The following is a 24,662-nucleotide window of genomic DNA, read 5'->3' as shown; positions in this document are numbered from 1 at the left end:
ACCCTCTCCATCTTTTGCTTCCTCAGTCACCTCGGCCTCTTGATTCTTCCCCTCTGGACTGGTGCATTTGCAACTGCACTCCCATTGCCTGAATCGCAGGTGGTGTTTGCTAGAAAAACTCAGTCTGCACAAGTCTGTACAATGATCAATATATCCTTATCCTTTTTCTGTATCCAATCAAGATATTCACTACAATACCTTGCACATGCCAGCAATTTCTCTCTTGTTTTAGCCTATCAATACCTAACAGACTGTTGCACCTGAATGCTAATATTGGGTCATGGCTCCGTCACAAAAGCTGCCACCAAGGCCAGCATTAACCACAGAGCTGCAACTTCTATTTCACTGTGTTGGGTATATATTTTCGGAAGTCTTGCATAATAAGCATATACACTCTTATCTTTATGCAGAGATAGTTTGCATAATTATGACCAACATATATGTTGTGGTGATACCCTTTTTTCCCCATCCTGGTATTTTGCTTATTCATCAGTACCGATGAGGGTTCAAACTTTGGACCCAAACGCTGAGGTTCTGTATCTAGCCACTTCACAGACATCTTACAACAGTTCAAGTCTTTCGGCAAAGCAGTAGAAAACAATGCATCCATATCTGTCCACATTAATCTTGATAACTTTGTTATCCTTTATTTCTGTGTACCATTTTGGAGAGTTTCCCACAAACTTGAAAAGTCTTTAGTAAATCAAATCAAGTCCAAGGCACATCAATAAGTACCAGTTGTCCATCTGCCCCGGCACCATCCTCGATGGGTATTCCTCTGCCTATTCAAGTAAATGCATTTCTGGCTTGCCATCATCAGCCTCTGCTGCCTGTTTTCTTGGGAGCTCATTACTCCACTCTTTCTAAAAACATTCCACATCCTTTCACTTTCTTACTTTCTCCAACAAATCCTCAAACTAATGTCACAACATCACCAATTCTTTTTTCTTCATCTCAGTCTCATCTCACTCAAATTTAACACATAAGACAGATGTATTCTTCTTTTGTGCAAATCTACATCCCGCTGTCCAGTTATTGTAACAAGCTGATGATATGCCACTATTTCTCAATTACCTACTAGCCTTTACTACCAAATAACAAATCCTTCCCATGACGTCCCACTTTTTGAGAACTTGACATGGTGTTCCAATGGTTTCTTTTGCTCTTCCAGGAGTTTCTCTGGGACCTTTTTTGTGACAAACCTATTTTAGCGAATACACGTTCAACAAATCTTCAACAAGTGAATCCCATCTTCTTATGGTTGTTCAGGTACCAAAGGTATCTCCAAAGAGGGGTATAACCCAGTCTCCTCCACCACACCCTGACGCCGGTGATCTTTTCGCTTCTACAAAGCTTGTTTTTCATACCAGCTAATATTTTGCACAGCTGTCCTTTTACCTAGCTTTCATTGGCTTTATCAGTCTCTTGCTCTTCCCATTCATTCAGCGGCTCAGCCCCTGCTCAACGTGGTGGCTTCTTTCTTTCATTCATGGATCTTCACAAATACTGTAAATGTTTCATTTCAAACGAACCAACCTTAGGAAATTGCAATTCTGAGTCTTTCTTGGTGAGCTCTGATGGCAATCTTTCAACCACAAGCAAATACGCATATCAACCTTTATCAGCATTTTTCACACTGGTATTCCTTCTGGTTGGAAGAAGGTATGCTGTGCCTTGTCTAACTTGCTTTACAGTTACCAATGAGTTCGGGTGGGGAACCTATCACTCATTCATCTGGTGGGAACCGGCCCTTCTAAAACATTCCGCACGTGCAACTCTAAGGGAGAAATCTGGCACATTTTATCAACCTTCCTTACTTGTGAGATTACTTGGGTAAGGTTTGCAGTACCACGTGTCTATAGTCACTAATAAACTTTAAAACTCTGAATGGCTAACGGTTTGCAGACTCACTCATATACCTGGAGGGAAAACTGACACTCTTCTGAAGAAAAACACACACACATTTCCTTCACCAGTCTGTCCCTTTGCTTTCTCTCTATGGTGATGGGATACGAAGAAACACCTGGCAGACCTTTCACAGACGATCTAACTGCAGTCTATCTATTATACGTTGGTTAACACTTGATCTGTAACTACAATTCTGAAGCTTTGAGAGTGGAGCTTATTCAGCTGAATGACAGGGAAGCTCCTGGAGCTCCAGCAAGATGTCTAGCAAAACATCACTAAGCACAAGTAGATAACTAGATACCTTAGTCCAACAATAAAAATGTACTCAACAGTTCAGGTCTAGGGCATAGCAAGCATAGATGGGCATTCATTATTCATGTAACAACTTCTTCCTGGCACACTGATAACATTTTGTTAAACAGTGTGCTCTTCCCACTGCAGCTGCAACCTTGAGAGTTACTTCAAAATGCCTGAATGAGAGCAACATATCTTACTTCCTTGTCATCTCATGCTTTCCAGAGCTGAGCTCTGCAAAATGTCCTTAATTGTTAGGCACTGACGCTCATGCATGTATTAGTGCAATAGCAATGTGTTCACATGACTCAAACAAGATGGAGTCTGTTTTGGTTTTTGCGTTTATGGCTCATACATACCTGTGAATAACAATTGTATCATAGCTAGTTATCATCACCCCTTGAATCAACCTACCCATCATCATGCCTGAGTATCTCCAATGTTCTGCCCTCTTTTGTGAGCTAATTTGAGATTGGGTGTGTTGTGGATCTAGTTGGAGTTGTATTGTCATACAGTTCCCACTTCTCCATTCCTCAGTTGGTCACAGATGTACTGTTCATGCTTCTATGTATTTAATTCCTGTGCCACTTCCATTTTCTGCTGTATTCAATCACCCATGTCACTTCCAATCCCTGCTGTTGAGTCTAAGGTGCCTTGTTTGGGGACTTCAGAAGGACTGAGGTCTTGTATCCTCAGTGGTTCCTAACTGTGTAACCATGGCTTTCGTTCTTTATCTTCTTCTTGTCCCGTATGATGCAAGGGTATCTGTGGGGATGTAGTTCCCATTCTAGGATCTTTGTTGGTGACCCCATGCCTTCTAGGACAAACTAGCTGTTTTCTTGCTCTGAGGCCACCACTTTTGTTTCATCCACCACCTTACTAACCAGTTCCATACCTCTTGAGGGGTGGTGAACTGCCATGTTTTAGATCGGATATGATTCTTAGACAAGATGGGAACATAATTTGTTTTACTTATTGTTCTAAGCACCTGTTTGACTTCTTCAAACTTTTTTCTCAGTTTTTGTACTGCCAGAGGAAAGTGAGGGAATAGGTGGATGGATGAATTTTCATACTGAAATTCCTCCTGAAATCCTGCTGCTTGTAGTATTGCATCTCTATTAAGGAAGTTAAGCAATCTTGGCTCTGGGGGTTCATCCAGGCATTGGCGGTGCCCCCAATGCATGGTGGGCTCGCTGAATTTAGATAGGCCTTTTTGTTTCAGTGTGGGTGTTATCCACTTTTCTCTGAACCATTTTGTGTTGGGACCCTCTGACCATTCTGGCAGACCCATTAGTCAGACTGTGTTTCACCCAGATGTTCACTTGGGATCCTCTAGGCAGGTGTTTATGTGTTTGTTCTCTGTGGTTAGTCTTTAATAGTTGATTTGAGGGATTTTACCTCTGCTGTTGCGGACAAAATGACAAAATCAGATTTTTCGCCAGTGATGTTTCTGAAATTGGTTTATAGGAGGCTAAGTTCTTGGCTTACAGGTGTCAGGAATAAGGCCAGACGTGGTGCAGGTTTCCCCCGAAGCTCTGCTGCGCGACTCTGCGGCGCTTTATGCGCACCACTTGTCATCCCCTCTTGTTCCAAAGATGACCACCAGCATCGTCTGCCCTGTGGCAAAGCTCATGGAGCTGCAGGTTCAGGACATTGGTGGACAAGATGCACTTATCAGTGTTATTCTATGAAGGGACTACAATTCCCATGTTTTTAGAGGCAGCAGCCATCTTGGGGTGTGGCAGGCCTATAAAGCCCAGCCACACCCAAGCACGTTGCTCACTATTTTGAAGACTTTGATGCAGCCAGACCTCGGGGGGTTTCTCTGGAGAAGAGAGTTACTGATTGGCAAAGTGTCATCTAACCAAAGAATCCCTGTTTCCATGGTGCATTCAAAAACGAGTAGGTCGTACTCGTAGCGGTAAGGCCTTGCTGAATCCAAGTTTGGAGGAAGTCATTACTTCCAAAAGGTAAAGCGCCCCCTTAGCATAACGAGCAAAGCGTTTTCCAGTTTCTAGAGTACAGCGCTCTTTTGCCCAAGCAATTCAAAGCATTTCAGTTTGCAGACGTAAAGCGCTTTTGTGCCCAGCAATTCAAAGCGTTTCCGTTCACAGATGTAAAGCGCTCTTTTGCACAAGCAATTCAAAGCGTTTCAGTTCACAGATGTAAATCGCTTTTGCGCACAGCAATTCAAAGCGTTTCCGTTCCCAGATGTAAAGCGCTCTTTTGCACAAGCAATTCAAAGCATTTCCGTTCACAGATGTAAAGCGCTTTTGCGCACAGCAATTCAAAGTGTTTCCGTTCCCAGATGTAAAGCGCTCTTTTGCACAAGCATATTCAAAGCGTTTCAGTTCACAGATGTAAAGCGCTTTTGTACATAGCAATTCAAAGCGTTTCCTCTTTTGCACAAGCAACTCAAAGCGTTTCAGTTCACAGATGTAAAGCGCTTTTTTTACACAGCAATTCAAAGCGTTTCCGTTCACAGATGTAAAGCGCTCTTGGCATGACAATTCAGGCGCTTCAGTTCACAGATGTAAAGCGCTCTTGGCTGAACAATTCAAAGCGTTTCAGTTCACAGATGTAAAGCGCTCTTGGCATAGCAATTCAAGCGCTTCAGTCCTCCGGTTTAAAGCGCTCTTGGCACGACAATCAGAGCGCTTCAATTCACGGGGGTAAAAGGTTCTTGGCACAACAATCTAAGTGATTCAGGCTACTTGAGTAAAAGCACTTCCTGGTATTATTGAGTAACGCGCTTCAAGGTCAATGAGTAAAACTTTTTGGCATTTATTGTTGTGAATGTGAAAGTATTTCTCGAGATAAGCAAATCATAGTTTTCATTGTTCTTTGAAAAGCTTAAGATGTGAAAAGCATATTTAATTCTTTGAGATTTTCTATGTCATGATCAAAGGTTTATGTTGTGAATACATAGATGTTACAGGATTGATATTCTGTGTATAATCATAGTTCAAAGTTCTTGCCATAGTTTACTCTTGTTCCATGTATCAAAGAAGGGGCTTTGCCCTCATTTCAAAAGAGGTCTCCATCTGATATCTTGGAGATGCATTTAGTCAAGAGTCTATTGATGAGCTACGTTTCTATGAATGAGTAAATGCATATTTGTTCTAACCTTTACTTTTCAGATCTCTCTCCCTGCTGTTCCCTACCCTAATTCCCTTCCCCCCGACTGGCTTCATCCTAACTCTGTGCTATAATACCTTTCTGAGTGGGTGACGCCGGGAGGTGGGCCTTTTGTTCAGCGATGTGCAGATCCCGAGGAAAGGACACCGTGACAACAGGCAGTTAAGTTCAATGTTCATAGAGTTAACCTTGTTCTCAAGTGAGGTTGTTGTATATTTTACTGCTTATATCACCTCTTTTGGTTTGGGTTCTTGATCTAAGGTCTGTGATTTTGCTCAGGCAGGGTCTTGCTGCATGGCCCCTTCCTGTGGATTGTTGAAGAGGAAGAATATTTATGCAGTTGTTTATATATTGAAGGTCCTATGTCCCTGCTGTGTCCCATCTCTGTGCTGTTGTGAGGCAACTTAGTATACTAGTGATTGCCTATTCCTTTTATTCTTGTGTGCTGTGTCTAGTTGTGATTGTTACTGTGCTTGGAGTATACTCTCCTCTGCCTGCTTGTAGGTAGTGGACAGTGTTTACCAGATGTGCTTTCACAGGAGCACTCCAGCTTCCTCTGTACTGTTTCCCCACACAGCCCCACAGCAGCCTGCGGGTTTTCCTTGATGGGGCCACCAGACCCCTTCTGGACATGCAGATTACAATTTACAAAATGTGGAACAGGTGACCCCTTAATCTTGCTTTGCATTGTACTGTGGGTGGTATATTATCCTTCACAGTTTACAGCAGTGGCTCACTGTTACTTCTGGGAAAAATAGGATTGTTATTCCTCCTGTAGGAACCTTTTAGTAGGCCTTTGGCTTCTTTCTTCTTGTCTGAATCCCATTGTCCAAGGACAACGCTGTAAACTCATCCACTGTGATGGGAAGCTCTCCCCTCATTTGATCTCCACCTCAAGCATTCTGGAATGCAGGGCTGATGGTGATTCTTCTATGTCTGCCAAAGCTGCCGCAGCACCTCTTCCCAACTTGTGTCACACTCACTCCTACCACCAAATAGAATGGAGAGGGGTCCAAGGACTGAGTGCTCACTCTCACTCTTTCTCCCAATCACTGCCACTTCTCTTGCATTGAGGTCCTCATTCCCTTTTCAGAGCCTCTCTCTTGCTCCTTCAGTGGCTGTGCCTCATTGTGTCTCCTCACGGAGGAAAAGGTAAGCATTTGTTGCCACTGTTGTTTACCCTCGCCATGATTTAATTTTCATATTTGTTAAATTTATTGTTCATCTATTATTTAAAGATGAAGATAGTGTCGTGGTCAGCAGATTGAGAAACATTTTTCCATTTCAGCCGTCCGAATAAAAACATTTTCTCCATCCCCGCCATCACTTCTGCATACTTTATCAGGGTCTCAAGCATCCCTTTAAAAGAAGAACAATAGGTTGCCCATTCCTCAAGCATACTGGAGTTGGAGTCTACAAATGAAGGCATAGTAAAAACTGTAAGACCACAAGGCAACTTTCCTGTATCTACTTAACATTGTGGGAAGGTTGGTTCCCACATGTACTGAGGTCCTTTTTGCACAATCGTTCTAATTCATCCAAGTTTGCTTTTTAATCCACATTGGAATTAATGCTCTGCGATGTACTCGGTGTTACCGTCATATCATCAGTTTCACTGAAGAGGCCGGCAGAAGCTTTTTCACCTTTTTTTTTAAGCCACACACTCTATAGTGTAGCTCAGTTTACAGTCTTTACAAGTACTTCAAACCCAAGTTGACTTACCTACCCATGCTACTGCTGTTTATGAAATCCTCAAGAGTTACAGGCATCAAAGAAACTACATTTATTAAAGGTGGGAGTTATTCCAGGCATCCAGTCCTCTGATTCAGATGACCCAGTTACTCACTCAGCTGACTAAGGGCCAGATGTAGGAAGAAAACATTTTGCGAGGTGCAAATTGCGAGTACCAGCGACTCGCAATTTGCACCTCGCAAAATGTTATGCAGAAAGGTGTCTCAGACACCTTCTGCAACTCACTATGGGGTCGCAAAGACCCAGCTCATAAATATTTATGAGGTGGGTCACAGTTTGCGACCCCATAGCGAGTCTAGGCACTCACGGGGATGGTGGCCTGCTGGAGACAGCAGACCACCATGTCCGTGACTGCTTTTGAATAAAGCAGTTTTTTTTTTCTTTTTGCAACCCGTTTTCCTTAAAGGAAAACGAGCTGCAAATAGAAAAAATACCGAAACCTTTTTGTTTCGGTTTTTTTCAGAGTAGGCAGTGGTACATAGGACCACTGCCTGCTCTGAAAAAATATTTTTTTTTGCATTCACAAAGGGGAAGGGGTCCCATGGGGACCCCTTCTCATTTGCGAATGAGTTACCATCCACTTCAAGTGGATGGTAACTGCGAGTTGATTTGCGACCGCTTTCGCGGTCACAAATCAACTCTACATCGCGATGCGGTCGCAAATAGGAAGGGCACACCCCTTCCTATTTGCGAGTCGGAAACCCATTTTGCGAGTCGGTACGACTCGCAAAATGTGTTTCTGCATCGCGTGAGGCCTTTTGCGCCTCGCAAACGGCGTTTTTCGCCGTTTTCGAGGCGCAAAGGGCTACCTACATCTGGCCCTAAGTGTGGTTCGATATTTCCTCACAAGATCCAATTTTCAGGAATACAAGTTTTGTTCAAAACTATATAATTCAAAAAGATACTATATAATATGCTAGCTCCCAACAAGGTGGGCATTACACCCACATGTACAGGTTCCTGTGAAATATGGGTGCCACGTGAAAGGAGGCTTTAGTTCTCCAATGAACAAGCTATTCAAAATACATAAGAGAAAAACTCACAGAGGGCATGTGAAACATCGTGAAGGAACTCGCCAACCCCAGATCCTGCTCCAACGACACCCCACCTTTGCAAGACCTCACCGAATCCCTCTCCACCTTCTTTCACCGCAAGATCACAGACATCCATGATAGCTTCAATATCTCGACCCCCATGACGGCCGCTGTCACCACAAAACTCAGTCTCACCGGACCCCAGCCATACCAACCTCCTGCTCTCCTGCACCCGCGTCAACGACGAGGATACCATCAAAATCATGAACACCATTCACTCTGGCTCACCATCCAACCACCCCTGCCCTCATCACGTCTTCAACAAAGCAAGCTCCATCGTCGCCCCCCAACTCCGAATGATCGTCAACAGCTCCTTCGAGACCGCCACCTTCCCGGAAAGCTGGAAGCACCCTGAAATCAACGCCCTACTAAAGAAACCCAAGGCAGACCCAAGAGATCTCAAGAACTACCGGCCCATCTCCCTGCTCCCTTTCCCGGTGAAGGTAATCGAGAAGATCGTCAACAGTCAACTGACCCGCTCCCTTGAAGACAACAATACTCTGGACCCGTCACAATCCGCAACCACAGCACTGAGACCGCCCTCATCGCCGCCACCGATGACATCAGGACCATGCTAGACAGAGGCGAAACTGCAGCCCTCATCCTCCTAGACCTCGAGGCCACCTTTGACACCGTCTGCCACCAAACGCAACGCACACGCCTCCACGAAGCAGGGATCCACTACAAAGCCCTGTACTGGATTACATCCTTCCTCACCGGCAGAACCCAGAGAGTCCGCATCCCTCCCTTCCGATCTGAAGCCACCGAGACCATCTGCGGCGTTCCCCAAGGATCCTCCCTCAGCCCGACCCTTTTCAACGTCTGCATGGCACCGCTCGCCAACATCGTCCGATCACTCAACATCGTCTCATACGCCAATGACACCCAGCTGATCCTCTCACTCACCAAAGAACTCGCCATCGCCAAAACTAACCTCCACGACGGAATGAAGGCCATCGCCGACTGGATGGAGAGCAGTCGCCTAAAACTGAACTCGGACAAGACGAAGATCCTCATCCTCAGCTCTACCCCCTCCGCCTGGGACGACTCCTGGTAGCTGGCCACTCTAGGAACCGCACTGACGCCCACTAACCACGCTACGCAACCTGGGATTCATCCTGGACTCATCGCTCTCCATGACCCAGCAAGTCAACGCCGTCTCATCATCCTGCTTCAACACCCTCCGCATGCTCCGCAACATCTTCAGGTGGATCCCCACCAAAACCAGAAGGACGGTCACCCAGGCCTTTGTCAGCAGCAGACTGGACTACGCCAACCCTCTCTATGCAGGAACCACGGCCAAACTCCAGAAAAGACTGCAACATATACAGAACGCCTCCGCACGCCTCATCCTCGACATCCCACGCCGCAGCCACATCTCAGCCCACCTGAGAGAACTACACTGGCTCCCCGTCAACAAGAGGATCACCTTCAAGCTCCTCACCCACAAAGCACTCCACAACGCCGGACCAGCTTACCTCAACGAACGACTCACCTTCTACACCCCTAACTGACAGCTCCACTCCGACAACCTCGCCCTCAACACAGTTCCACGCATTCACAGGACTGCAGCCGGCGGAAGATCGTTCTCCCACCTCGCCGCCAAGACCTGGAACACCCTCCCCATCCACCTACGGCAGACCTGGGACCTACTGACCTTCAGGAGATGCCTCAAGACCTGGTTGTTTGAACAGTAGCATCTCCCCCTCACCCGCTCAGCACCTTGAGACCCTCGCGGGTGAGTAGCACGCTCTACAAATGATTGATTAATTGAAAGGAGCATCCAGCCCCAGCTCAATCAGCTATCTCGGGACATGGGGTTCTGGTCCACTCTCCCATTATTTATTATGGGTTGTTCCTCCATCTACAGAGTGCAGACTTACCACACCTACTGTATCAGTGTCTCTCTCTCTCTCTCTCTCTCTCTCTCTCTCTCTCTCTCTCTCTCTCTCTCTCTCTCTCTCTCTCTCTCTCTCTCTCTCTCTCTCTCTCTCTCTCTCTCTCTCTCTCTCTCTCTCTCTCTCTCTCTCTCTCTCTCTCTCTCTCTCTCTCTCTCTCTCTCTCTCTCTCTCTCTCTCTCTCTCTCTCTCTCTCTCTCTCTCTCTCTCTCTCTCTCTCTCTCTCTCTCTCTCTCTCTCCTCCCTTCTTCAGGAAATTGGATGCACTCCTGTAACACTTCTTGTGGAACCACCAGGTCTCCAAATGTTATAAACCACGATACCAAGGAGGTATCACTACCCCGGACGTGGCCTCCTACTACTGAGCATCCCACTGGATTGGCATTAACAAATGGTGATTTGGTGGTGCAGAAGGTACAGCCTTTACGCCTGAATGGTGAGAGATGGGGGATGTGACCCTCTCACGTCTGCTCTATTGCAATTCCACAATGGATCTTCTCCCAGTGGGAGCTAGAATGGTGGTCTAAGTCTGGCAGGACATGCGCAAGGAGTTGGGGTGTTTGGGATGCCTCATAAAGGAGACGCCCTTGTGGAGTGAGTCCTCACTGCGCCAGGTGAAGAGCTCTATAGGACTTCAAAACTTGGGATGTCATTGGCATTTCCAAATTGTGAGATGTCATGTTGGGTGTAATGCTAAAATCCTTTGCTGGCCTCCACGAAGAATATGACATGCACTAGAGACAATTCTTTAATTACCTACAACTTAAGACATACACTGATGCCATACATAGCGTCCCTGACCGAGCAACTCAATCATAACTGTATAGAGGCCAAAATCCTGTTGGAGGAACTGACCACCCACAAGATCTCCCAGGTCTACCACAGCCAGGTGATCAACTCCAAAAACACCTTCAGAACTCTAAGGGTGGACTGGGATGGAAAGCTGGGACCACTGACAGATAACGACTGGAGAAAGCTGCTCAACTCTCCCAGGGAATAAGTGATAGCCTCTCAATTTAGGCTGATCCAAATCAAATATTTGCATAAAGTCTGTCGTGGTAAAGGCATTGGAAGATGGGGATGATAGCATCACCAAAATGCCCGAGATGCGGCATGCACAATGGGGACTTCCTACATACAGTATGGGCCTGTGAGGGATTTTGCCCGTCTGGGAGGGAGTGCTTGCATGTCTAGGACAGCTAATGGGGTGGGCACTACTTAGAGACAATAAATGTGCTCTTCTACATGTCACCACAGATACAGATAAACAACTGGTACCAGGTGGCCCGATGTGGCTGGCGTAGGTGTAGCTAAGACGGACATAGTCAAGGCCTAGAAGAATGAAGCTCCCCTGGGTATAGAGGGATAGAAATCGGTCCTGGACAGATGCATGACACTAGAAATTCCTATATATGCATTCCGGGGGTGTCCACAGAAACATAAAATTTGGACGCACTGGGTCCGTTATAGGGGATTCCTCTGGAGAGACTGGATGCTTCTGTTCCTCCACTGGACGAGGAAATTTGGACCTCTGGGGAATTGCAAACAGCTTGAAGACAGTGGGGGAAGGGTGATGGAGGTAGGGAAAACTTCTTATGAACACTCAGATCCACTATTGGACTGTTACTGGTGACAGGGAAAGCTGTCGCCTACTGTTAAGGACATGCTTCTGCAACAGTGTGTACTATTGTCAATGTACATGTCTGTGTTGAATCTAATAAAATGTGATATAAAAAAATACAAAAGTAAAGAAGGAATACATATCTCATGGATCTACAGGGCTCTCACAATACTTGCAAATAGTGATGACCAACTTGAATACTTAAAGTATAAGCTCCTTATGGTCCATAGCGGCCTTGCTAGGTGCTTGTGATACATAGCTGCTGCAGCCAGGTCTTACGCATTGTATATTGCCTGGAAGTTAATGAAAAACTGAACTGAAATCAGAGAAGTATTCCAGCACACGATATAAGTTGAAAGATATTGGCTCTGCACATCCACACTATTTTTAGGAGTCACTTGTTAAGGGTTAGGACATTTAGAGGCAAATCTTGTAACTCTGCACTTGTTTTTTAATACAAAAGAAGCCAAATTAACCCTCATCTTCCACAGACTCATAACCTTTCTTAGAGATGTATGGTGTTAAGGTGTTGCTTTAGCAGGAAAAGTGACTGAGGGTTGTTAGGCAAGTATATGATATTAATGTATTGTTGTTTGGTTGTTGTCCTACAGTTTGCAAATTAATCATATAAAGTAATAATTAGAAACACAGAATGTTATTGCATAACTATGAAGATAGTTATCTTTAGTAAGCAAAGAATAATAGAAGTATCATTGGCATTAGTTACATAAAATCTAATTATGTTTCAGGAAGAGCTCCATTCAACCACAGAGAGCTGGAAATATGGTGACTGTCAAGTGGTATATCAGATACTATTTCAGAAGTTAGGTTTTGGAGTCAGTTTAATAGGAATAATAAAAGTCTCTTTTAGTTTTTAGATATCAATGCACAACAGCGCAGGCCATGCTCAGCTGTGCAACCTGGCAGTGTGACAATACCTATTGTCTCTATTTCTGATCTCAGTCTCTTTTCCATATATCTACTTCTTACCAACATATTGTTAGTATATTGTAGGTAGTGGGTTTGGAGAAGTGTGGAAGCACACATGCTTCCATTGGAGCTGGATTGCCAGGTTAGTGCATCTTGGCAAAACAATACAAAACAGGCAAAACAATCATTTTGCACTAAAACAAAGCAAGAGTATCAAAGTAGAGCTACAGCAGGAAGTATTATCAAATGACTTAATTCTATCTACTAACTGTCGTAGGACTCTTGTTATTGGAACAAGACTGCTGGATTTGAGGCAGCAGCACCCAGCTTGTGGGTAACTGAGTCAATCCCACACACTCTTGGCAGCTGTCAGCCCAACCCTTTCGGCTAGCTAGCAGCACCTCACCCAAACATAGAAAGCAAAGGTGATCCATGTGATTTGTGGCAGCCTGATGCATGACACTCAGTAACCTCTCAGGGAAATCATAGTCAACAAAGTTCACCCCTTAGAAAAAGGTCAAATACATACACGTAGGCCAAAGAAAAGATGCAGGATGGTTTTCAATACATTTGTTGAAAAGACTGAAATCTACGATAAAATATGAGCTGCAAAAATCAGGGCAATGAGACACAGCAAGATCACGATTGTTACAACCAGTCAGAAGAAATACACAACCCTAGCATATTGGAATAACATGTATGTAGGACTTCTACCTAACTCCTAACTTCTCAGCAAGAGCATAGCGGTGATAGCCCAATCTGTCCGTACTTAGTCCATGAGAGGAGCTCCACCCCCATTACCTGAAAGCAGGAGTCTGCCTGCCATCTCCTTGACTGGTTGTAGAGACGGGGCCGAGGTCAGCAGTGAAATGGCATACAGCGTGGATGGATAACCTAGCTGGAATGACCTCCCTCAATTCCCTTGGCCTGTACAATGTTTTTATAAGAAACATTTCTGTTCTGTGAAATAGGCCTGATCTGGGCATGTGCTTAACTGTAGGACTGTTTACGTACTCTTGTGGTGACAATTCTAACTGGATTATCATGTGCTGTTCTTGTCAGCCCTGGACAGAGGTACATGGTGAAATGTCACAGAATCACAGCTGATTAGGAAAAATAAAACATCCCTGCTGAAAAGGAGGCTAACTAAAATGAATAAAACAAAATTAGAGCACATATGTAGGTAAAAGGGCACGGGCCGCAGGCCTCGGCTAAGCTAAAATATGTGTCCAAACAAGGTGCAAAATGCACCCACGACAAAATGAACTGCCAGCTCCTCATCAATGTTTAAACCCCCGGGAGTTTTAGTTTGGATTTCTACAATGTACCTCAAATCCAGCCTTGACATTTGGGGATTATTTTGTGATGTTTCTCATGTTCACACACTTACAATATTCCTTAGCCAGCTCCCCGAGGATATTGCAACATTGAATTTTGCGGGACCGGAAGGGATATTTTGTAGCACACTTGCACTTATTGCTGCATAGAGACATTTAAATAAAAAAGGGAAACTGGAGAACACACTGTGTTGTATGTTCTTGTAATTATAACCGCACAGCACTCCTCCTCATGCCAAAGCCGTGTTGGAGTGCCAATATGTGTTACAACCCTGTTGGACAGGTGAGATTTAAAATGTTTAGAAGAGAATCTTTTATAAGGAGTGGTGTGGGTGTCTAAGTCTAACTGCATGAAATTGGGAGATGGAAAAAGGAATGGAGTAAAACTGCTAAAAACTATCTCCATGCGGGCCCCAAATTTTATTATTGCCCTAGTGGGTGTCATTGTAAGGAACTGCCCTGTGACAAAGCATGCAGCATTTGGGTGGGCGGGGCTTAAGATTAAGTCCATACATTTGAAACTAATGTTTTGGTTTTAGATAGATAACCTGGAACTTTCAGCATGTATCTGGTGTTCACATTTTATAGAAAAAAGGACAAAGGACTGGGGAGATATGCAGCTGGTGGTTATATTTTGAAAATGATGGTTCACTGACAGATGCTAGTGCTACAATTGTATCTCACCAACACTTCTTTCCAATTACAAGCTTTTTTAAACAATTAAAATATGTAGGCATAATGCCAAGAAATAACTGACCAAAGTGCCATGGATTATTTCATAATGTATCACACCACTTATTGACAATATTTAGGCCCAGATTTACTAAGAATTCATGCACCTCAGGGCAGTAAGCAAAGTTGCTTTGCTGTACTGAATGAACTGGAGAGAGAATAGGGCTGCCCCATTTCTACAAAGAAATAGCACAGTTCTGGCCTCTCCATGTGTTGGCACACTTTATGCACTTTATACACCCATACACCAATGCAGGTACCTTGTGCCTTATAATGTCAATGTCTGTGTTGTGGCCTGCATAGTTTTTGTGCAGGGAGAGGGGTTCCTTCCTACACAAAAAGTATACTTTAAAGCTATTTCCTCTAAGCATGTCTGCTGCAACTTCACCACACATGCAAAGAGGAAAAAATGAAGTGAAATAAAGATATTGCTCCTTGTTATACCAGCCTTGGGTAGATGCAGGCTTTTGGTGTAAATCCGTGTCTACAAGTCTTTTTAGATGTGGATATATGGCAGAGTCTCATGGTGGATGCATGGGAGCGCCTATGCACCACCCATGGACTGCCTCCCTGACACCAAGTAACATAAGTCAGCACACTGTTCTGTGTTACATTACTTTTTGTTAGAAACCAATGCAAATCACCATTTGCTTGGTTTGGAAAACCCAAATAAGAATTTTCACTGGGTCTGCATTAAAAATGGAATGAAAAACAGAAACAAAACCGTTGTAAATCAGTGCCTAAGGGGGTCATTCTGACTTTGGCAGGCGGCGGAGGCCGCCCGCCAAAGTCCCGCCGGCAGAATACCGCTGCGCGGTCAAAAGACCGCTGCGGTTATTCTGGGTTTCCCGCTGGGCTGGCGGGCGACCGCCAGAAGGCCGCCCGCCAGCCCAGCGGGAAACACCCTTCCATGAGGATGCCGGCTCCGAATGGAGCTGGCGGAGTGGAAGGGGTGCGACGGGTGCAGTAGCACCCGTCGCGATTTTCAGTGTCTGCATGGCAGACACTGAAAATCTTGGTGGGGCCCCCAGGGGCCCCACGACACCCCATACCGCCATCCTCTGCCTGGTGGCCAAAACCGCCAGGAACAGGATGGCGGTATGGGGGTCGGAATCCCCATGGCGGACCGCCGGTTTTCCGTTTCTGACCGCGGCTGTACCGCCGCGGTCAGAATGCCCAAGGGAGCACTGCCAGCCTGTTGGCGGTGCTCCCGCGGTCGTTGGTCCTGGCGGATTTTACCGCCAGGGTCAGAATGACCCCCTAAATGTTTATCTGCAGTCCGTAATAAGTAATTTATGTCTATATTCTATATATTTTTTATACAACAGAGGGGTGAGAGGCCATATACCTGGAACTTCTTCCTCCCAGTATTTCAGTAACCTAATTGTGTCAGATACCCCTTGATCCAGCCCTTTTTGGAAAACATTTAAAAAAAAATGCAAGATATTTTTTTATCACATTATTATGCTCTCGCGATCATTACTCCTGGAGATGTAGCGACATTGCTTAACACGGGGAACGCATGGGAGTGTCGCCCAATAATCGCACTGACTCCAGGGCATAAACAATAGACTTTGCTAGAAACGCCATGGTGTTCCCTCTGCCTTTGCAGCCCAGACAAGAGAGATGAAGAAATTGAGGGCCTATCACCTGTACAGGCCCCTCCACTGTGAGAGGATGATGATTTAGAGGAAAGCCCTACCCCACCACTTTGAGCATAAGTAGAATAGTTCAACTTCCAAAAGGCAGCGGATCATGACCTTATCCTCAGTAGTCAGGTTTTGGTCATCTGTCCTTTAAACTGGGTAGAAGGGCAAATCTTGGTACCTCATTAAACAGAGATTACAGCTTCAAAGCTAAAGGAAACATCAAACCATCTCCACATCCAAGGGACAGCAGGTACAATAACTGAAGATGAACCAATAGAATTTTTACAAAACTGGTGAAAACCGCCCTGCACTCATAGACGAGGATCAGATAAAGTGGATACATTTGTTTATAGGAAAAGAAAGCAGAAGTGTGTTCTTTACTTTCAAACTTTGTAGAGCATCATAGTCACTGTCTGCTCCACAGTCTAAACAGCTGACAGGAGACCTGACCAAAGGTGGGCGTCCCACTGAATGCTTGAGACGGATGCCTGGCTCTGGCTCAGCTCAAAGTCCTTTTGGAACCTCAAGCCCAAAACAAGCTGAGCTGTAACAGGAGGTAATGTGGCCTAGTGGTTACCTCTGCCGCCAAGGTTCGAATCCCGACCTCAGCTCACCATCTTGTGAATCCTATCAAATTTCCTTGTGCTGGAAAAAAGTGTAGGGTTGTTTCTGTCTGAAGTGAAATGCTCTGATGTCCTTGGGCAATGTTCGTAATAAGAAAACTGCCATAAAATAAAATGCGGATTCCGTCTCACCCATGCTCTAATATCATCCTCCAAGACTTTAAGACAAGGCATTAACCTTTGATGTCAAAAAGGGGTACCCATCTAGTGACTAATTTGCACAGTGTGAAACTAGAGGAGCAGGGTGAAGACTGATTTGAATATGATTGTGTCCAAACTGAAGTAGCATGGTGGGCAAAAAAACAATGGATTGGGATGCTGACGGAATGATTGCCAGTGGCAGAGATTAATTCACACATTCCATCTATAACCTTGGTTTTGCATTTACCTCCCTAAGTGCTCTGTGTATGCTCAGTCGTGGGTCCTGGTCTCTCTGTGCCACTGAAACGAAACTGTACCTGGATAAGAAGCCCTAATTAGGGCAAAACTGGTCCTAGGGTGCTTGTGTTCCGGTTCACGAAGGACTTGGCCTGGTAATTCGGGCTGGACTGCTCCCATGAGGGGCAGGGTCAAGACTGATTTGCATATGGCTAGGTCCAAACTGAGGTGATATGGTGGGGGAAAAAAACGTTGTCACCTCTACGTCTTTACCTTATCCTCTCCCTCACTAAATGCCTTTCTCTACATCTAAATTTTCTCTCTCTCTACACAGTGTCATTCAAAAGATTTTTTGGGCACCAGGTAAGGCATATTTCAGCTTCTTTGTGTGCCTCCAGTGCAATTCAATATTGTCTGGCATCACGTGAGCTTGAATTAGCAGACAATGTGGAATAAACTTCAATATTGTAGGAACAGGGGTAAAAATATGTCTTGTCCAGAGCCCCAAAGATTCTTACAATGACACTATGGCCCTCATTCCAACCCTCGACGGAAGCACCGCCAACAGGCTGGCGGTGCTTCATTTGGCATTCCGACCGTGGCGGTACAGCCGCAGTCGCCCAGCCGGGTCCGGCGGTTTCCCGCCGGATTTCCCCCGGCTGGGAGAATCCTCCATGGCGGCGCTGCAAGCAGCGCCGGCATGGGGATTCCGACCCCCTTCCCGCCAGCCTGTTTCTGGCTGTTTTTACCGCCAGGAACAGGATGGCGGGAACGGGTGTTGTGGGGCCCTTGGGAGCCCCTGCACTGCCCATGCCACTGGCATGGGCAGTGCAGGGGCCCCCTAACAGGGCCCCAGCATGATTTTCACTGTCTGCATAGCAGACAGTGAAAATCGCGACGGGTGCAACTGCACCCGTCGCACCCCTGCAACACCGCCGGCTCCATTCGGAGCCGGCTTCTGTGTTGCAGGGCCTTTCCCGCTGGGCCGGCGGGCGCTCCCTTGGCGGGTGCCCGCCGGCCCAGCGGGAAAGTCTGAATGGCCCCCCGCGGTCTTTTGACCGCAGAGCGGCCAAGTGGCGGCGTAAGTTTGGTGGGCGGCAACCGCCACCCGCCAAACTTGGAATGACCACCTATGTGTGACACGTTTCATTTCTGATAGTGCCCACATTGGGATGTCTGGTGCATAAGGATTTTGCTCCCTGGTTCTCTGCAAGTATCTGCGCCAACAGAATCTGGCTACAACAGCCAATAGAAGTGGCCCACACATGATCCACCCACTCACATCCCCAGTAGGTAGCTTGCTGCGGGAACCCTTTGCAATGTAGTTTTTATAATGAGAGGCTCCCGGGTACACTTTGTCAGCCACTCCACCACCTACTGAAGCTGGGCAGCTAAATAGTAAGTTAAAAAAATATACAGGACGACCCAGTATTCCCCCAGGGAAGTGGGTACATCAGTTGCAAGCAATAATGTTCCCAGAAGATTTATTTATATAATCCTTTCCTATTGATCAACAGATTCAATGATATTATTCAAAGTAAGGAAAAATTACATCCACACCAAGCGTATTGTCAAATACAAATTATATTTGAAACACATAAATCCATCTGTCGAATAAATCAGCAACAACAACACTAAAGCCCCTCATCAAAAAGATCATATGTACACAATGCTTGTCTGGTATTACTCTTAGGATGCATGAGAGGCATATACTCCTCTTAACATAATAAAAGGTTCACACGCTAAATTCAGAGTCCAAAAAATTACAATTTCATGGATTTAACGACAGTTGATTTCAATCATATTGTTACGGAGAAGAAAACTGTCAACATTTAGGGCCAGATGTACGAAGGAGTTTTCAAGTCGCAAACCGCGAATCAGCCCGTTTGCGACTTGAAAAATGCTATTTGGGATGTACAAAGCCCAAACTGCGATTCGGTAACTTGTTACCGAATCGCAGTTTGGGTTTTGCAATTCGGTATTAGGAAAGGGCGTGACAAGGGCGTCCCTTGCTAATACCGAATCCAGATGGTATGTCTGATTGTTTTGTGACCACAAATGCGGTCGCAAAACAATCACAGTTAGCACCAGTTTCAAACTGGCGCTAACCCATTCGAAAACGGCTTCCCCTTTATGAATGGTAGCGAAAATATTTTTTCAGAGCAGGCAGTGGTCCCACAGACCACTGCCTGCTCTGAAAAAATGCAAAGAAAACTTTTCAATTTTGATTTTGAAATGCATCTCGTTTTCCTTTAAGGAAAACGGGCTGCATTTTAAAAAAAAATGCTTTATTTAAAAGCAGTCACAGACATAGGCCCTCATTCTGACCCTGGCGGATACAATCCGCCAGGGCCAACGGGCGCGAGAGCACCGCCGACAGGCCGGCGGTGCCCCTAAGGGCATTCTGACCGCGGCGCTAACGCCGCGGTCAGACAGGGAAAACTGGCGGTCTCCCGCCAGTTTCCCGCTGCCCTGGGGAATCCTCCATGGCGGCGCAGCATGCTGCGCCGCCATGGGGATTCCGACCCCCTTCCCGCCGGCCTGGCTCTGGCGGTTCTTACCGCCAGAACCTGGCCGGCGGGAACGGGCGTCTTGGGGCCCCTGGGGGCCCCTGCAGTGCCCATGCCCATGGCATGGGCACTGCAGGGGCCCCCTAACAGGGCCCAACTAGGCTTTTCAGTGTCTGCGATGCAGACACTGAAAAGCGCGATGGGTGCTGCTGCACCCGTCGCACGCCTTCCACTCCGCCGGCTCGATTCCGAGCCGGCTTCCTTGTGGAAGGCGCTTTCCCGCTGGGCCGGCGGGAAAGTCAGAATACCCCTCGCGGTCTATTGACCGCGGGGCGGTATTCAGGCGGCTTCCGACGGGCGGGCGGCAACCGCCGCCCGCCTAGGTCGGAATGACCACCATAGTGGTCTGCTGTCTCCAGCAGGCCACCATCCCTGTGAGGGTGGCCATTCCCAATGGGGTTGTAAATTGCGACTTACCCCATGAATATTCATGAGGTAGGTCATTTGCAACACCATTGGGAATCGCAAAAAGTGTCATTGACACTGTTTTACATCAGGTTTTGCGACTTGCAAATTGCAAGTCGCTCTGACTCTCAATTTACGAGTCGCAAAACCAGATTTTTGTACATGTGGCCCTTAGGTCTTCAAATGCCATTCCCTCAACGAGACCATCATCAGGACTCAGTGTTGCATATACAGTAATCCAGATAGTAAAAACAACAATCCTAAATGAAGAGTTAGGGACTCTGCAAAAGTCAGCTCCAAACTGCAACAGCAACGTAATTACGACCGAAACATCGTCCACACAGATAATATGATGTTGCCCGTATATGTGTGCCCAACTCACGTATATAGCAAACTAAAGGTTCCATGGTGAGGGAAGAGAGTAATGGGTACAATAGGAATCCCTGCCTCACCCCTTTAAGTATAGGTAATTGGGAGCAGAGCACCATGCCAGTTTTAATTATTGAAAGTAGGCATGTATATAATATAGTATCTATACTATATCTGATGATATATATAATATACAAACTCATGTTATGAATTCCTGGCTGATCCCCATTTTAGTAAGTGCCCAAGGTGTCTTTGAACCCCTGTAGTTGCTTTTTCCATATTTATGGAGATTGCTGCTGCATAGGGTAAATCGTTGAGAAGGGCTTCCATCATGTCACATAGTCTACAGACACTGGCAGCATTACTAAGCCTGGGGAGAAAGCCACACTGATCTGGGTGCACCAGATTTGGAAGAAGAGGACTCAACCTATTCACTAATATCATAGCAAGAATCCTATCATCCAAGTTCAAGATCAGTAAAGTACGGTAGAAACTCGGGTCAAGAAAGTCTTGTCCTTTCTTTGAAGAATAGTTATCAACAATTCTCTAGTGATTGCGGGACGTACGATTTTGGCTTGTGCAGCTATGTACATATCCAGAACACGCCTGGCCAGCAGGTCCTTGAATGTTTCATAGAATTTAGGTGGTAGACAGTCACTACCAGGGCATTTTCATGTGGCAAGCTGGTTAATAGGTAGGATGACCCCTTCCAAAGAGGGCAGGGCCTCCCGGTTGACACTCTGTTTAGGCCTCAAGCGTGGCACATTCACTGACAGTAAATACTCACTGAGTGCATCTGAACCTTGTTGCGAATAGTACATGACAAAGACCTCACTGATATGCACCTGTAGATGTAGGGTATGACCCACTGAGTGTTGCATCACCATTATCAGTGTGCACGGCATTTCTGCCTTAATCTTTTTGGCCACAAGGCATCCTGATCTATCCCCTTCTATGTGTTTCATTGCTATATGTGTCTTTTAGTTATGTAAATTAAGTCTACCACAGAACTCATTGTGTCGTACTTGCAATAGAAGGCAGCCTCGAGCCTTTCCATGTCATTCATAAGGCTGGATAACTGGATCCTAGTAATGATTGTTTTTCTAGATTATTCTAGGACACATAGGCCCTCATTATGATCATGGCAGTTCGGCCCGCCATGCCGGCAGTGGTGGCTGAAGCCGCCAGCCGGCATGGCGGGCCGAACTGCCACATAAAGAACAGGGTGACGGCCGCCAGCAAGAGCCGTCACCCACCGCCATGCTCCCGCCGACAGGCAGCCTGGATGTGGGATGAAACACCATCCGCCAGCCCAAATGCCGCCAGCCTTTTCCTGGCGGGATATCCTGCCAGGAAAAGGCTGGCTGAGGGGGTGCCCCGGGGCACCCCTGGGGGCCCCTGCACTGCCCATGCACTTTGCATGGGCAGTGCAGGGGCCCCGTGCAGGCACCCATCGCGCTTGTCACTACAGGCACGACGGGTGCTGCTGCACCCGCCGCACACTTCAATGTTGCGGCCGTGTTTCCCGCCAGGCCAGCGGGCGCAGACACTGTCTCCGCCCGCCGGCCTGGCGGGGAAAACATTATACGGCCGGCGGGTTTTCCAGGAGGCTGGCGGTCAATGGAAAGACCGCCAGCCCGAACACAGCGGGAAATCCCGCCGTGTTCGAAATGACCACCATAGTTAAATTTTCTAGGACCTTTGGCACTAAGGACTCAGTTAATTTGTCAAACCAAGAAAGAAAAACAGCTAGTTTGCAACCACCTACAACCCACTGAGCAATATTTAAGTGAGATGTTTTGCACATAACGGTCAATCCCATGAGACTTTATAGGGATAGTTAGTGGAACCCCCAAACTCTCTTTCATTCATTAAGGAATACAACACTCAAGAGCACGAAGAAACGAAAGATACATTTTAAAGATTTATTTTTAAAATCAAAAACCTATCTTAGTGCATACAGTATGAACTAGCAGAAAAAACGAAAAAAATCCTACCCTCATTCTACTAATTCTAGCATGCCAGACAACAGAAAGCCTACTCTGAGCTTCCAAGATTGTTCACTCCTGCATACCTGTCTAAACAACAAGACGTGCGCTCAATATAATATCAAAGCCTGCTATTCGCGTTGTGCCAGGCTAGCTGTGCTGATAAGGTCAGCAGCCAAAGGCGGAATGCCTCCCTTCCCAGTAGCCTTCACTTAGCATGGGCGATATGATTCTGCACAGCCTGTCTCCTTGTCGCCTGGTGTGAAGGTGTCTAATCTAGCCCCTCACTTCTTGTGCTTAGCTGTTATAACCTATTTCATTGTTGTTGAAACTCTCAGAATAAACAATTAATAGAGAGCAGCCTTATGCAGTTTTACTTATTTTCATTCTGCATGACAGTGTTCTTTTGATTGATAATAATAATAGAGACAAGTAGTTATCAACCTTCTAGAAACTGTTCGGAAATCAATAACAATTGCTGTAGAACAGAACAGTCAACTTTTAGATAAGATACTGTGATTATATTAATTCAAACTTGATTAGCATGTTACATAGAGAAATAACATAAGCTAAATGTGCATTTTGCATTAATCACTCATATTCACGTTGGATTGATTAGCACATGTAACTCAAGAAGGGGAATACCTAGAAAGGAAATGCCATAATAATCCTAACAGTAGTATTTTCTAGGCAGACTCCACCAATGTAAACATTGAAGGGTTTTACATTTGATTAAAGCACCTCCTAGAGAACCCTAATTAGATGTAAAATATTGTATGATCCTATCTGTAATGCTGCACCTGTAAGCTACATTCCCCAATGTAGCCGGCTGTAGGTGCCAACTCAGTCCCCCATCAAATGCTTAACAAAAGGATTTTGCCTAGATACTCAGTGCAGTTGATGCTACACAAAGATGTGTAGTGGGGAAAATTAAGTCTATGCTCGTGTATAGTGAATGAGGTGTAAGAGTACTGGGAACAGTCCCAAGTTTCAGATGCAATGAACGCCAGGTGTTAGTCAATTTCCAATTTCTATCCCATTTCCAAAGTGCAGCCGCATTCTTCAGAGCAGCTGTGCAAAGCTTGGAAGGATGGAGCTGACTGCTCCCATATTTATCACACAGTTAAAGTCACCTGCGATCTACAGGGGTTCCAAGATCCTGGTCAATAACTGTGAGATGGTGTTGAGGAACTCCACCTGCCCAACATTTGTCAAATACACCCTCCCTAACAACAAATTTCATATTATGACATCAGTCGTCTGTGTAGTGATTGGAGGCATATCAATGGTGGCCGACAAGACTGCTGATCTGGTGGAGAGACCAGATCCAGGGGACACAGATCACACATAGTATTTCCAGATTTAGAGATATAGTCCAGAACATTACCTTTAGCCACCCTGGTCTGATGGAATGCAGGTATCCAAAAAAGTTTCAAATTGACAATGTTCTTAGGCTGCAGCTGTCTACTTGTTTTGCTGTTCTGCTTTTGTTGCTCCCAGCATCCAGGGATGACAGGGTGCTCAGTAGGATATTGTTGCTCTACCCAGTTCCATTCATCATCAGGTTCAGCAAAGAACAAGGATTTTGTCAGGAATCCCCAAGGTGCCTCCTGCGTTATCTGTCAGCATCTCCAGGGATTAGGGTTAAATCATATCTCTGTTCTTGGTTAAACCTTCATGTTTCTAAGTAAACATAATGTGCTGTGTTACACAATTGGTTTTTATCAATGCTTGTTTTACCAATGCTTGTTTGCTAATGTGAGCAGGTGTAGACATGTGCTTCTGATTCTGTGTGGTGTAAACGTGCTTCTAATTGGGTGTGGTGACTCATCCCCATGTGGAAACCCAACTGCTTTCCTGATTGGCTATAAATAGCAGAGTGACACATGCCTCCCTGCTTGGCTTTGTTTTGCTGCCTGATCTCAGCATCTGATTTGGCAGTCCAGCCCCTTCTGTCATCCTCGTATTCAGGACTT

Source organism: Pleurodeles waltl, chromosome 7, assembly GCF_031143425.1.
Source record: "Pleurodeles waltl isolate 20211129_DDA chromosome 7, aPleWal1.hap1.20221129, whole genome shotgun sequence".
NCBI classification, from domain to species: domain Eukaryota; kingdom Metazoa; phylum Chordata; class Amphibia; order Caudata; family Salamandridae; genus Pleurodeles; species Pleurodeles waltl.
This window is presented reverse-complemented; position numbering follows the sequence as displayed.